Source organism: Mustela lutreola, chromosome 2, assembly GCF_030435805.1.
Source record: "Mustela lutreola isolate mMusLut2 chromosome 2, mMusLut2.pri, whole genome shotgun sequence".
Lineage (NCBI taxonomy): Eukaryota > Metazoa > Chordata > Mammalia > Carnivora > Mustelidae > Mustela > Mustela lutreola.
In genome coordinates this window covers 143,316,722-143,330,519 of record NC_081291.1, presented here as the reverse complement: position 1 = coordinate 143,330,519, position 13,798 = coordinate 143,316,722, and the positions used below count along the sequence as shown (strand labels likewise).

The 13,798-nt window shown below is 44.0% G+C and overlaps 1 protein-coding gene and 1 long non-coding RNA gene across 7 annotated transcripts in view; one reads left to right on the top strand and one right to left on the bottom strand.

The window, feature by feature from the left end:
* Window positions 1-13,798, top strand: part of KCNAB1 (potassium voltage-gated channel subfamily A regulatory beta subunit 1) — a 405,336-nt gene that overhangs the window by 201,542 nt on the left and 189,996 nt on the right. The gene's annotated exons all lie outside the window — the stretch shown is intronic.
* Window positions 1,157-13,224, bottom strand: LOC131824952 (uncharacterized). Of its 2 annotated transcripts, XR_009351055.1 has the most exons (5): window positions 13,158-13,224; window positions 12,920-13,007; window positions 6,530-6,600; window positions 5,019-5,097; window positions 1,157-1,749 (listed from the first exon to the last, which is right to left on the bottom strand). It is a non-coding gene; the product is annotated as an uncharacterized LOC131824952 (long non-coding RNA). The 2 variants fall into 2 exon arrangements; XR_009351056.1 differs by lacking the exons at window positions 1,157-1,749; window positions 5,019-5,097 and adding an exon at window positions 5,499-5,576.

The following is a 13,798-nucleotide window of genomic DNA, read 5'->3' as shown; positions in this document are numbered from 1 at the left end:
AAAATTAAAATCCCTGACATTCTTAGCAATGATTCAGGATTCCTTCTGAAAGGGGAGAAATCTGTTAACCACATGACCCCTCTTTCAGAGTTTGGGGGCTCACAGCCCTCCCGCACCATCCCTTTCAGGAAGATCCTTTTCCGAGGGTTCCAGGCAGCTCCTTCACGTTTCCAGCCGGCATGTCCTCCCTGTCCTCAGACAAGGCTCTCCGAGATAAGCAGCCAATTCAGAGACCTTGCAGGCAGAACCACCACCTGCACCTTCAACGGGCCTGTGACCATCTCACCTGTTGGTCCAAGTCAGCGAGGGTGAGGAGAGGAAATGGGTTTTATCAGTTAGGTGTCTGCCCAGACCTTTATTGCTGTTTCTTCATTGGCTAGCTCTGCTGCCAAGATGGCAGTTGTATCGTTTGCATATATGATAACTGGATATTCAACTTCCGTTATTGTTTCTTACTGGGAGAATTGGAATCCCCTGAGTCCACACTCCCCACCCCCCAAATTAAGGTGAATAACTAGAGAAATCTTGGTTTTATCAAATAATCATTAATGAAAAGAGACACTCCTCCCTTAACGCAGTACACCAGTCTGAAAGAGGTAGCATATCTCTACATTGAAGCCTGTTTACGGTAAACTTAATTACAGGAAATGCACTCATAAACTCAATGACTTTTCAGAAATACAAAAATGTCTTTTGTAATATAAAGTGACAACTTACAGATATACACCTGTAGTAGATAGTAATACTGGTTTCCCTTGGAGTAGCATACCTACTTTTGTGGCTAATTCATGGGGCTGAAAACTGGTAGAAAGTTGTCAACTTTCAACAAAGGAAACTTCTAAAAACCAGTTCTAGACAGTGGGTCAAGTTCTTTTGACACATAAACCCGTCAGATTGTGTCTAAATTTGGGGTGAGTACCAAGAAAATGGAAGCTCAGTTCTCACCATCTTAATGACAGTGCTGTTGTCTGAGTCCATGGTTCAGGCCTGCCCCAGGCCCCTGAACTTCTGTACACCTTTTGTTAGAACTTCTTCCCCTCCTCTGCCTGTTCCCACAGTCTGAGCTCTGTCAGGCTGAGATTGAGGCTTATCTTCCCTATGGCCTGTCCCATAGCACCACAGACCACTGTACCCACAGACTGTGTCCAGGAAAATTTATTTTTTATTTGGCAGCTAATAAATGCAATTCAGTGGTCCTCAAATGCTTTGACCATAACCATAGAAAGAGGTACATTTTCCATTGTAAACCAGTGCACATACACAGATAATTGCACACTATACGTCAAAGTTTTAAAAAAAAAATCATTATCCTTACATATGGGATGGATTGTGAGCTCTGATAGTTTCTATTCTATTCCATGCCATTTTACCCAGCTTAAAAAGACTGGATGTGACCTTTAAAATAGATTTCATGACAAACCAATGGGTCACAGCCACCAACTTGACGAACACTACCTAGTGTATGCTGGGAAAGGTTTATTCCACACCCACATCACAGCCATCCCTGACATCGGTTCCTTGAACTCCCACCCCACCCCGTTGTTCCCAGTGGAGCCAGAGACACCGCCAGGCATGCCTGGCCAAGGCTCCCCGATGATACACTATTTTCAACAAACACATGAATTTCAAAGAAAGTGCGAATGTGAGGGAAGCCAAACTTCATTTTGCATCTTTCTTTCTTTCTTTTCCCCTCTATACTGCCAAAACCACAGGTGGTGTTAAGGTAGACCATTCCAGGTTTGGAGAGACCTAAAAAGAATGAAAATGTTCAGTTGGAAAAGTTGATGACTGGAAACTGCATTGCTTATCCTCTTAATGGAAGGGAAAGCACCCAAAGACATTCAGGTCTTTGAATAGGATCTCCTTGAGGATAAAGCCCAGTGTCTAGCTGTCCTCCCCTGTCCCTAAGTCTCCCTAGCTTCTCCTGTCCCTACACTGTGGACCTACATCTCCTGGGGTTGCTTGAGGAACACATGGAAATGCCACTTTCTCACACACTCTCTGACACACTATTCATTTCTTAATTCTGCGTTAGCCTGCCTTGCATACCCAAGAATTTTTAAGAATAGCTCTGCACAGGACCTCATACCCAGAAATTCCCATGTAACTGGTCTGAGGTGGGGCTGGGTATTGGTGTTTTTGAGTGCTTCCAGGTGTTTCGGATGAACAGTCAGGGCTGAGTAACCCTGGGATGGGCCAACCCTCCTGGGGGACTTCAGGAGTCATGTGGGTTTGGGGGATGGTGTCCAGGTTTGGTTCTCTTCCAGAGGCTCTCCCTACTGTCAGAAGCACAAGGAGGATTTCTCCTGATACCATAGCTGGGAGCTACTTCTCCTAAAGATACATCATTAATTGTTAGAGTCAGTGCCACTTACATACACACGAAGGAAGAAAAGCAGCATAAACTTCACAGACTCTGACTGTTAGGAAGAATGGTGTCTGCCTCCCTCCCCCACCCTGTCATTCAGTGTCTACCTGCCAGGCTATGAACTTAGATCTTCTGCATAAAATGGGCTCCAAATAGGGAGCTCTCTAGATGCCACAGCTTCGTCTTTCTTAAGTTTAAGGATTAAGATTTAATCCTTAAGCTTAAAGATTCTGGGTAAAATTCAGTTGGCCTGCAGAGGGGCCTCAGATTCTGCATTCCTAACAAGCTTTCAGATGATGTGGATGCTGCCTAGGCCTTAGAACAGATCAGCTTCTGGTTAGAGATCCCCCTTGTGACCCTGTAAGTGGGCGAGCAGCCACGTGGGAGTTCATGATGATGCCACGAAGATTCCTTAGAGACCTGGGATCAGAAGAAGAAAGGGTGTCGCCAAGTCTCTCTAGCTATAGAGAAGATTCTTTCAGCAAATTGACCTCCTGGGTCAGGGCCTTTTCTATGTCCTTAGCCGACAGAAGAGCACTGAGCTTTTTGGCAAATTTCTGGTGGGTTCATACTCCGGTTGAGATCTTTCCTTCTTGGCCTTCTTGGCTGACTAAGAAGCTGATTCTGAGGACATCAAAAGCACTGTGGTTTGGGCTCCAGCGTAGTTAGGATTGGAGACTTTAATAAGCCCAGGGAACAGACACCAGTCACTGTACAAAAAGGCTACTTATTTAGAGTGACACCGTAAAGGCTAATTTACTGAAATATGTAAGTCAAGAAATACTAAGTCAAAGAAAACTATACGAAGTCAAAGAAAACTAAAAACTTGTGAGTGGAAAAACTTATCCTGCCTCCTCTTACTGGAAAGTGGAGATCTGCTTCGGCATGTTTGGCTTCCTCTAGATGTTTCTAAGAGTTAATGCCCTGGCTGAGCTACTACACGATCACTTTCCTATTCAGCAATTCACTAGCACTTTAGGGGCTTGGATCCACGTGATCTTCTTTGATAGGCAATCAGGTCCTCTTCTAGAATGGCCTGGAGAAACACTCTCTTTGGAACACACAGCTCCTTTTCCCTTTTTGTTGCTTTCAGTGGATCTTGTCTTGGCCAGAGACACCCAAAGCTTCTTTTTCTTAGAAAAATCTGTATCTTGGTTCTTTCCACAGTTTGGCGAACGTGGCCATTGCTGCCATAAACATTGGGGTGCAGATGGCCCTTCTTTTCACTACATCTGTATCTTTGGGGTAAATACCCAGTAGTGCAATGGCAGGGTCATAGGGAAGTTCTATTTTTAATTTCTTGAGGAATCTCCACACTGTTCTCCAAAGAGGCTGCACCAAGTTGCATTCCCACCAACAGTGTAAGAGGGTTCCCCTTTCTCCACATCCCCTCCAAGACAGGGAACAACATGTGTTGTTCCCTGTTTTGCTAATTTTGGCCATTCTAACTGGTGTATGGTGATACTTCAATGTAGTTTTTTGGAGTATTATGCCTCCATCAGAAAGGACAAATACCCAACTTTTGTAGCAACATGGACGGGACTGAAAGAGATTATGCTGAGTGAAATAAGTCAAGCAGAGAGAGTCAATTATAATATGGTTTCACTTATTTGTGGAGCATAACAAATAGCATGGAGGACATGGGGAGATAGAGAGGAGAAGGGAGTTGGGGGAAATTGGAGGGGGAGGTGAACCAAGAGAGACTATGGACTCTGAAAAACAATCTGAGGGTTTTGAAGGGGCGGGGGGTGGGAGGTCAGGGTACCAGGTGTTGGGTATTATAGAGGGCACGGATTGCATGGAGCACTGGGTGTGGTGCAAAAATAATGAATACTGTTATAATGAAAATAAAAAATAAATTTAAAAAATCTGTATCATTTCCTCTTGAGTGTATTTCTCTCTGGTTAACTTTTTAAAGGAGTCCTTTATGTGAAACACAAAAATACAGGATTGTGAAGACAAGGACCACTTCCCTTAATGAAATCAAACTCCTCTCAGGTTGGAAAGAGGGCAGTCTACCTCAAAGAGAAGGACTGCTCTACTTCCCAGCCCAGATTCCTCCTTGCTCTGGTTCTGTCCTTCCCTGCCAAGAGCAACTTTCTCCTTCTGGAAACTACCACTAGTTGCCATTGGCCATCCACCCCTTGCCCACAGGCCTTAGGTGTTGGGTGTTTCTTCTTAAAATTCTTGTCACACGTGTAACATGAGTGTACTTGTGATCTGCTCAGAGGAATGGCTGAAAAGGTGGGAATATTAAAATAAGGCTTTACCAAAGACTGGGGCAGTGAATCTCAAATTGGAAGGCCCATTTAATATCTGATAACAAAGCCCCAAAGATCCTGTTTTACTATATCCAGGATGAGTCTGGTCTGACCAAAGACTACACTTTGTAAAACACTAGCTAAGAGATTTAAAAAAAGAATAATTGGAGAGAATAGCATACAGCTAAACAAGATCATGTAGTAAATTTGTGCTCTAAAAACCCATCATGTCTGTGCCCAGGTCTAGCCCTCTGCTCACTGCTAATTCTAGAACCAGATGGTAAGGTCTTCCTTGTTCCCTCCTGTGCAAGTTTAGTTGTCCAGGTTCTGAAACTTGGCCTCTTTCTGATAAGTGGTAATAATATCCTCTGTTTCTTCAAAGGCCTCACCTTTCACCAGAAGGGTGTTCCATATCCCATAGAGTCAAAGCGACAGTCACATCCAAATCCAACATGATATGCCTAATACCTGTTCAAGAAAGAAACAGAAACATACAGTGTCCATTAATGGGGGATAAGGGTGCCCATAGGTTATTGAAGGTCATAAAAAAAAGCTGACAAGTTCACACTACTACTGAATGGTAAACCAAAAGATTTCTTTGGTATGAATTTTTGCTTCTTCCACCTTATTTTACTGATCAACCCAAATACTTCCTGTTCTTCATGGTGAAAATGGAAAATTTAATTTTGGTGCACCCATAGATGGCACCCCAAAGGTATGGCCTCTTCTTCCCAGAGTTCACATTCTAAACAGGCCAAACAAACTAAAATCACATTGTTCCTACCCATTCTGCCCTATAATAAACAACAGGCCGCCTAAAATCTTTCCAGAGTGAAAAGAATGAACAAATACATGGCATAATTTGTTTTATTTATTTGTACTTTAATTGTACGCTGTGCTCAGCAGGCAGGGAATCAGATTCTGAAGGCACTGTGATTCTTCTTTTCCTAGTGACAAAGGGGGAAAATGAATTACTCCATTAATAATGTTTGCTTTGGGGAGAAAGAAGTGGATCAAGGTTTTAAAAATGAATGTACCAGTTTTAAAGTTCAGTTTTAATTGCGTTACTTGTTTTTATGATGATTCCCTAATTCTCAACGTTTATTATATAATTGAAAATAAATACCCTATCTTTGATCACATGTTGTGTTAACATGAAAAAAAAAATTGAAGTTCATAGAGATTCGAGAGCTCTGGAATTTGAGATTATGGAACTTGAATTTAAAACAGATTTATGGATTTGGGAACCCATTATGGTCTACGAAACAAACAAACAAAAATTCAATTTGAGAATATACCATTTGAGATCTTTGGGCCCAAGGTAATAGAAATGTGAAAAGTCATTTACGTTATTACCTTTTGCTGCAACAAATGCTAAGAGAAGCAGGGCTGATAAGTTGGTCCTTGTGCTGGAGCAGGGTTGTAGCCATTTAGTTGCTGGATAGTGGGGACAGGGAGAGGGGCAGGGTAATAGCTGGGATGTGGCCGTTGGGGCACCTGGGGCGGTGCTTGAGGGAGCTTGAGGCAAAGATTCCTTACTGACTAACTGCGAAGGTCAGTGTTGAAATATTCTCTACCCATCCTCATTTGAACAAGAAACAGAAGAGTAATTACCAACTTTCGCCTGTGTATGAAAGAAATGAAGGAAAATGGAAATGACAGAGAAAGAAAGGAGAGGAAAATAAATCAATGAGGCTGTCTGGTGCTGGACTGCTGGGCGGCATCTCACCACAGGGCTAACTGAATTAAATCTAGTTTTGCTAAGCTGGATTTTTACAGTCATCTCATTGTTCTGAAGGAACAAATGGGGGAGTGCATGCTTCAGTTAAATGGACATTAAGTACTCACCCTCCCTGGAACAAAAGTGATATATTTGCCCCTGTTATAGTCTGATACATACCTTTCCTACGTTCATATGGTTAATGATATGGTCTGGAGTAGTTGTTAGCGAAGAGCTCTTCTAGTCAACACCTGAAGGGAAATAAAGCAAATCAGCTATAGTTTAACCTCTCCATTTTGTTATTTTTGAACTGGTAGGAGAGAAGCTTAGAGGAAATCATGTAATTTATAGTATACAAAGTGCTGATATATACGTGCTCCATGAAAAGCTACGGTCACGTTAGAGTCTGTGAAGAAATAAATTAGCGGGAGCATCATATCATCTCTCCCAAGTAAGGAACAGCGACACTTCACTATGGAGAGTCGTGCCCAGTGGAAAAAGCACGGCATTTGTAGTCAGCCAAGATTTAAGTTCCAGTCATGACATAGTCTCTTAAATGCTTTATAATCAGAAGAAATCTCAGTACCATTTTTTTTTCCCTAAAAAAACAGGTATGCTAAGCGCTGGGGTTGGTATGAGAATTAAATGAAATAACATATGTAAATTATTTTAATCATACTGTGATTATCTAATGCTAGCTCTGACAATCATCAAAAATGAAGAAGTCAAATGTAGAGGCATCTAAGAAAAAGGCAGAAGTTGATTCATGTTATGGAGACATTTTTTCCCCTAATATAGCCTTTACATTAATTCATCAGATGAATTTTCAGACTTCTTACCACCTGGTTCTGTTTTGTTAGCCTGCCACAGTCTTAAAATTTAAGAGTAGAATGATCAGAGTGATAGAATAAAGCCAGCTCTCCTACTGAGATATGAGAGAGATGAAAGGACCAAGATGACATTATTTTCTCTTCTGAGTACATTTCTTATAAGGTATTCCAAGTCTATGTGGCATAAATCTGTAACGATCCTGGGAAAAATCCTGAGACAGGAAATATTTATTATGTTTTATTGGTCAGATTAAAAAAAAAAAAGGTGACACAAATTCTAATAAGTCTAGAAGACAAAAGACATTTAGCCTCAAGGACTAGGCAAAAGGTGTGATCCAGTGTTTGAAATGTGACAAAGAAAGCAAGGGAGACAAGAAAAACGGGACTGAAATAATCCCAGGACAAATGAGACCATTAGCACCATCTATCTCAGCCAGAATGAGGCTTTTAGCCCCTGTGAATCAGCTCCCAAATGGGGATAGGACATCACTGCTTGCTGTTGGAGGAGAAGGTCAAGTCTCTGTAGGCTCCTAACGCTCAGAGATGCCTTGGTATCTCGTAGATTTGTCAGGCCAAGGTCCCGATTTCATTGAGGAGAGTTGGAGAACCAGTAGAACTGGGTTAGTTTGGTTTCATATAAGAAACTCATCCACAGTGTGTTATGTACAGAAGTGTATCTGCTATAGCATTTTATTGTCTGTGGAAAGATCAGTCAAAACAGCACTTAAGAAATCTGAAAATTTCAAGTCCTCAAGGTCCTTCACAGATTCATGTAACAACCAATTTAGAGAGCTTGTCCATCATTTCTGAGTGATACTTTTCCTTCAAATATTAATTTCTAGTTCTCCAAAGTTTTGACCTTTAAATTGTTTCACAATTCCTGTATCTTCATATACTTTAAACTAACATGGTGCTTCTGTGAGATTTCCAGGGGAAATTCTCAATGTGTACAGTATGGATCCAGTAGGGCAGTGTCAGTGAAACCAGAAAGAGAGGGATTGGGGGGGATTCTGGTCCATTCTTCTCTTTCCTCCTCTTCTTCCTCTTCCTTCTCCTCATTCTCTTCTTCTTCCTCGTCCTCCTCCTCCTCTCTGTCTCTCTCTTTTTCTATTCAGGAAATATATCAGGACCATCTATTTACCAGAGACAGACATTTTTCTAGGCTCTGGAGAGACAGAAAAGGGTACACAGGGCCCCTGTTCTCAAGGTATAAGGAAGCAAAAACAAATACATTAATAAAAGAATGTAAAGAGTAGTAAGAACTATGACAGAAAACAAAACATAAGGGGCAGAGAGAAAAAGTCACAGGAGGAGACTTATTTTAAGCGAGGGTGCTCAGGGTGGGCTTTTTGAAGCTGTGACATTTAAACTGAGGTCTAAAAATGAGATGGCAAGAGTGGGCGGAAGAACATCCAGAGAGTAGAAACGGTACATGCAAAGGTCACGAGTGGAGGAAGCAGTTCGCTTGGGAAAATGGCTTGGAGGGGCGCAGGAGGAAAAGCAGACGGGACGAGGGACTATTGCTGCAGTCCAGGCAAGAGATACGCGTGATTAGATGAGGGTGGCGACAGCAGAGGTTCAGGGCAGCTGTTAGAACTAGACTCAGATCAGAGATGGAATGACATTTCCTGCTGGCCAGTTAGCCATGAGATAGTCTTCCCTGCTTTCTGGTCCGAGTAGCTACGAGGATGATGGTGTCACTTACTGAGGAATAGGGTTTTTTTGTTGTTGTTGTTGTTAAAGATTTTATTTATTTATTTGAGAGACAGAGATCACAAGTAGGCCGAGAGGCAGGCAGAGAGAGAGAAGGGAAGCAGGCTCCCCGCTGAGCAAAGAGCCTATGTGGGGCTCGATCCCAGGACCCTGGGATCATGACCTGAGCCAAAGGCAGAGGCTCTAACCCACTGAGCCACCCAGGTGCCCCTGAGGAACAGGTTTTAAGGGAAAAAGATTAAAAGTTACCTTTTGGACATGTGAGGTGGAGAAATCTGCCTGACGAGTGGAACTGTGGGGAAACGATACACTTGTGTCTGAAGCTCAGAGGAGGGCTCTGATTTGATGAAATGTCTTCGGGAGTCATCAACATAAATTCAATATTATGATGGAATTCACGGGAATGGATGTGATTCCCTACGAGGCATGTAATTAGATTGGGGCCTCCACTGAGTGAAGGTAAAGGAGCTTCCTTTTATGATATTCATCTGTGATGAGTCTCTCCACTTCCAAAGCTCAGCTTAAAAATTAGTATTTATGGAGAGTCTTTTTATGCCCCAAAGCTATCCTCCAAAGCTCTCCTCTGGACTAAAGCAGAATGACTTTTACTAGATGATACTATCAGCCTATACTGAAGCACTTTGTGAGAAACCATACCAGGAATTCATCCCGGGGTTTACCATAAAGATGTTGTGGAGGGTCTCCATGATTCTATCACAGCAGGGGCATATGCTAGCATCCAGACTTAAGATCCATTTTATTTTGGCAAGCAGAGGGATTTTAAATATTTTAATTATATTATCTATACTAGATAAGCATGTGTTCTGTAAATAGCCACAGTCATCTCTACTCCCTATTACATACCTGGCTGCTTTTCTCAGTTTTGTTTCCTCCCGGGCCCTGGGGAAGCAGCATTTGAGTTTGCTGCCCCAGCCTTTGCACACGGTAGGTAAGGTGACAAGGATGATGATGGTGGTGATTTTGATGACAGCATGGCGAAGATGGTGGCAATGATGACCATCTCCATGTCTTGAGCACCCTGTATGTCAGATGTTGTCCTGAGCTCTCCATGTCTACTCAGAAGGACCCAATGACCCTATGAGATAGCTGCTATTTTCCCCATTCACAGATGAGGAAATTGAGGCACAGGGAGGTCAAGTTCCCTGTGCTTGGTTATACAGCTCCGGAACTCTTAAACATTTCATTAGCCTACATTGATTAATGGAAATGGTTATCCGTTCTAGAGGTACAAATCTGTCATGGTGAGATTATCGGGGGGCAAGTGGAAGAAAAACAAAAGCAGAGAAATCCTGAAGCAGTATACTCATGTCCTGTTGTAGCCCATGGTGGGACCGCAACAGAAGCTACCTTTGCTGTCTCTAGTCCAGCGCTGTATGGACCACCACCAACCCATGAGCGGTCCCCACTGAAACCACACAAAAGGTCAGAGTGAATTCTCCTGTTCAAACAGCTATTGGTTTCACAAGTAATTTCTAAAGAGGAGAAGATAATCAGTGGCGTTGAGGGAGTTGGTGACCCTCTACCCCACTACTGCTCTGCGTTCTCCAGCTGCTTCTTTCCTTCCTTAATTTTTAGTTCCTACTGAGTTCTTTCCTCTTCTCTACAATTTCATTGCCTCCTGTTATTTCCTACATAGACTAAGCCCTACTGCAGTCAGCTAAACAATTTCTGAGCTCATTAAGGCAGAAATCCCTTGCGATGTTGTTTATCTTTTTCAAACTATTTTGAAAACGCAGAGCTGAATGTTCTAGTCGACTTGGGCCCCCATTTGGATCTTATCTTGTTATTTGTATGTTAATGTTACCTGTGTCTGCCATCACTTTGTTCTAAAAGGCCTTAGTAGACAGCGCCCTTGTCAGCATAATTAAACTTTGGTTCCTTCTTAGTGCACAGGAATGCAAGTTCGTTTGTTTTTCATTTTAAATAAATGAGATAAAAAGGTGAATTCATCAAACAGATCAGTTAAGAAAGGTGACTTTCTTCACAGGGAAAAATTCTTCCAGGGGAAGGATTGTTCTCAATACATTTAGGTTTTTGTTTATATAGCATTTTACTTGGAGATTGAGTGGGGGGGGAAAAAAAGACCTGGAATTCTAAATTTCTTCATAGCTGTTGCCTCCTGACGATGAGCAAAGAATAAAAAAGCATTTCAGAAGTGAGGACATAAGCCCACAAAGGTTCCCCAGGAAAACGTGATGTGTGTAGTGCCAAAAAGCCTAAACCACAAATTCTACTGCAGTGTTCAGTAAGACCTGGCTGAATTAGAGAATTTCTCTTCCCTGCTGTGTCCTTGGCATTAGGTCAGGGAAGGGGGTAGGTGTTGACAGAAGCAGCCCCTGCCCTCCCCCAGCAGAGGGGAGCAGGACAGGGGACTCCGCAGTTGGAACACTGTGTGTTAAAGGTTCTGTGAGCGACACGCATGGGGTGCCAAAGCAGGCACTCAGCGAAGGAATGGAATCGCACGGATGGATAGTGGTTGGGTCGGAGAACAGCTTAGTTTTTAAATCATGTAGCATGGAAAGGAAATGAAAAACCTGAACTAATCTGGAAGCTCTCCTAAGAAACCTCTTTGAGGTTTCTCGAGAAATCTCAGAGCAGACACAACAGCACTGTCGTTCCCTCCTGGTTGGCAAGAATGAGCCATCTTGTGCTGCTTGAGTGGGGAAAGGTGAGCGGACAACGCAAACAGACTCCTCCGGCAGAGAAGAGTCAGGGTGAGGCAGACAGCTCTGAGATAACAAAGGAAAGCTCTGCGTCACAGGAGTGGGTGGGATTCTGAGGACGAGGTGTGCCTGAACAGATGCAGGCTTTCTGTCACGCTGTGTGGGGTGCTGGGCTCCGTCCACCATCTCTCGGCATCCACCTGACGTCATTCATTAAATTCCACCTTATCTGTCATCCAGCACTTACTGGCCTGTTGTTCACTGCCCCCCCCCTGGTTTCCTTTTCCTTGTTAATCCTCATCCAGTGTTTCACGGGCGATACAAACTTCTGGGCCCACACAGAGAATTTCCTCTAGCCTGTTCAAAGGTGGAGGGGCCCGGGGACATAGGTCATGGCCAGAAGCTCCCCTCATTCCATAAATTCTCTGATCTGCCCTCCCAATAAATGGAAGGCTCTTAGGGGGAGAGGGTTACCCTGTCAATGAAGCTGTGTGAGGTCTGTGACATTCCTGACTTCTCTGTAACTGTGCTTCATTCTGTTGATTTTTGTCCCTCATCCCTGTGTGTGTGTGTGTGTGAGTGTGTGTGTGTGTACAAAGCAATCTCAGGCAAGTTAGGGTCTCTTCCTGCTTTTCTTCTGGGACTGTGCCCTGTTCTGGGGAACTGGCACAGTGTCAAGGAGAGCATGCGCTGGGACTAGAGTCTCCAGCCACTGAGGAGCTCTGTGAGGTGGCTTGGGCTTATCTGTCCAGGCTTCATAGCAGCCACCCCAGCTCAAGTCCACAGAGAGGCCCAGGGAATGGGGGTGGGGGAGGGGGCTACACTTCTCTCCTCACACTCCCCATCATCCCGACCTGTCTCAGTATCTGCCAATAACACTTCTCCTGAGGGCTCCTCTGGACAACCCACATCAATGTCTAGGTCTCTTCCTTCCCTCTTCAGAGACAATTGTTGACCACAGGCTGGGAGGATATGAGCTATGCCTCATCATAGATTCTTCCAAAGCTTTATCTTGCCCAGAGTTTTTCTGCGTCTCCTCTGGAGATGAATGTCTGTGTTCTGTGGTATCACAGTCACGGTAAATACTGTAGCTCCAGCTTCTAAAGTGGGATGGTCATGGGAGAGGCAGGGGGTTAAGCTAGCAGGAAACAGAAGGGAAAGGCGCTACAGAGAATATGTCATAATATCATTATCCACACAGAGTTCGCCCCAAGTCCTCACCCCGGCTTGGACCTCTCTACTGTCTCTCATACTTCAGTGGCAGGATCCCCACTAAACCCCGGGATGACCCGCTCCATTGCCAGTTGTCTCCTTTTTACCAAGTCTCCCAGTAATATCCATACCTCGGTCTTCTGCATTTGGGGTCACATTCAGCAGATCTGTTCCACGTTGCCTTGTTGCTCCTTGTTGCCCAGGCCTCAGGGGAGCAACCTGAAAAGCAAACAACCACCACCCACAGGAGAGAGGCTTTGGTGAGTAGTGGGCAGGGCAAGTCTGTAGCCCCACCAGAATCCAGCAGGCCTCTTTCTGCCCTCTGCCCCATTCTGGCAAGCTTCTGCCTCAGGGATTCCCCACAGGCACCTAAGACCATGGGAGCGGGCCTGGCTACGTGTTCTCCAGCCTGGCTGTGGACTGCCTGGGTGCTTCTGGGGAGGCTGGGCCTCTCAGCTGGGAGCAACACACGTGCCCGGCTACCCCCTTCACACAGATAGTGAATCTGGCATTCTGCACTCCCATGGTTGACAGAAACTCCTCAGATGATTCCAGCACGGACCCACGGGGAGAACTCTGCTATGAGCAATTGTTAAGTGGTTCACCAAATATAAAACTAATTAGAAGCGGAGGTAAAATCTGTTAACTGACGAGCTATTCTTCAGGCGGTCAGCTGTTCATTCTCAGCTTTCTGTCAGCCTGAGTTTCCTTCCTTTCACAGACGCCACTTTTTATCCCCATCCTCGCTCCCTTTCTCTGTCCTTTTTTCCTTTTCTTCTTTTTTTTCTCTTCTCAAACATTGAATGAGCTCCTGGTACGTTCCAATCAGACAGGGGTGAATCAGACCCAGACCCAGCCTCATTCAAGTTAATACATTATCATGGTAAGTGTGTAGGTTGCCTAAGTTGTCTATTGCTGTGTAACAAATTAAACTTTGGTGGCTTAAAACCACATTTATTATCTCACAGTTTCTGGGGATCAGGAATCCAGGCACAAGCTTAGGGAGGTCC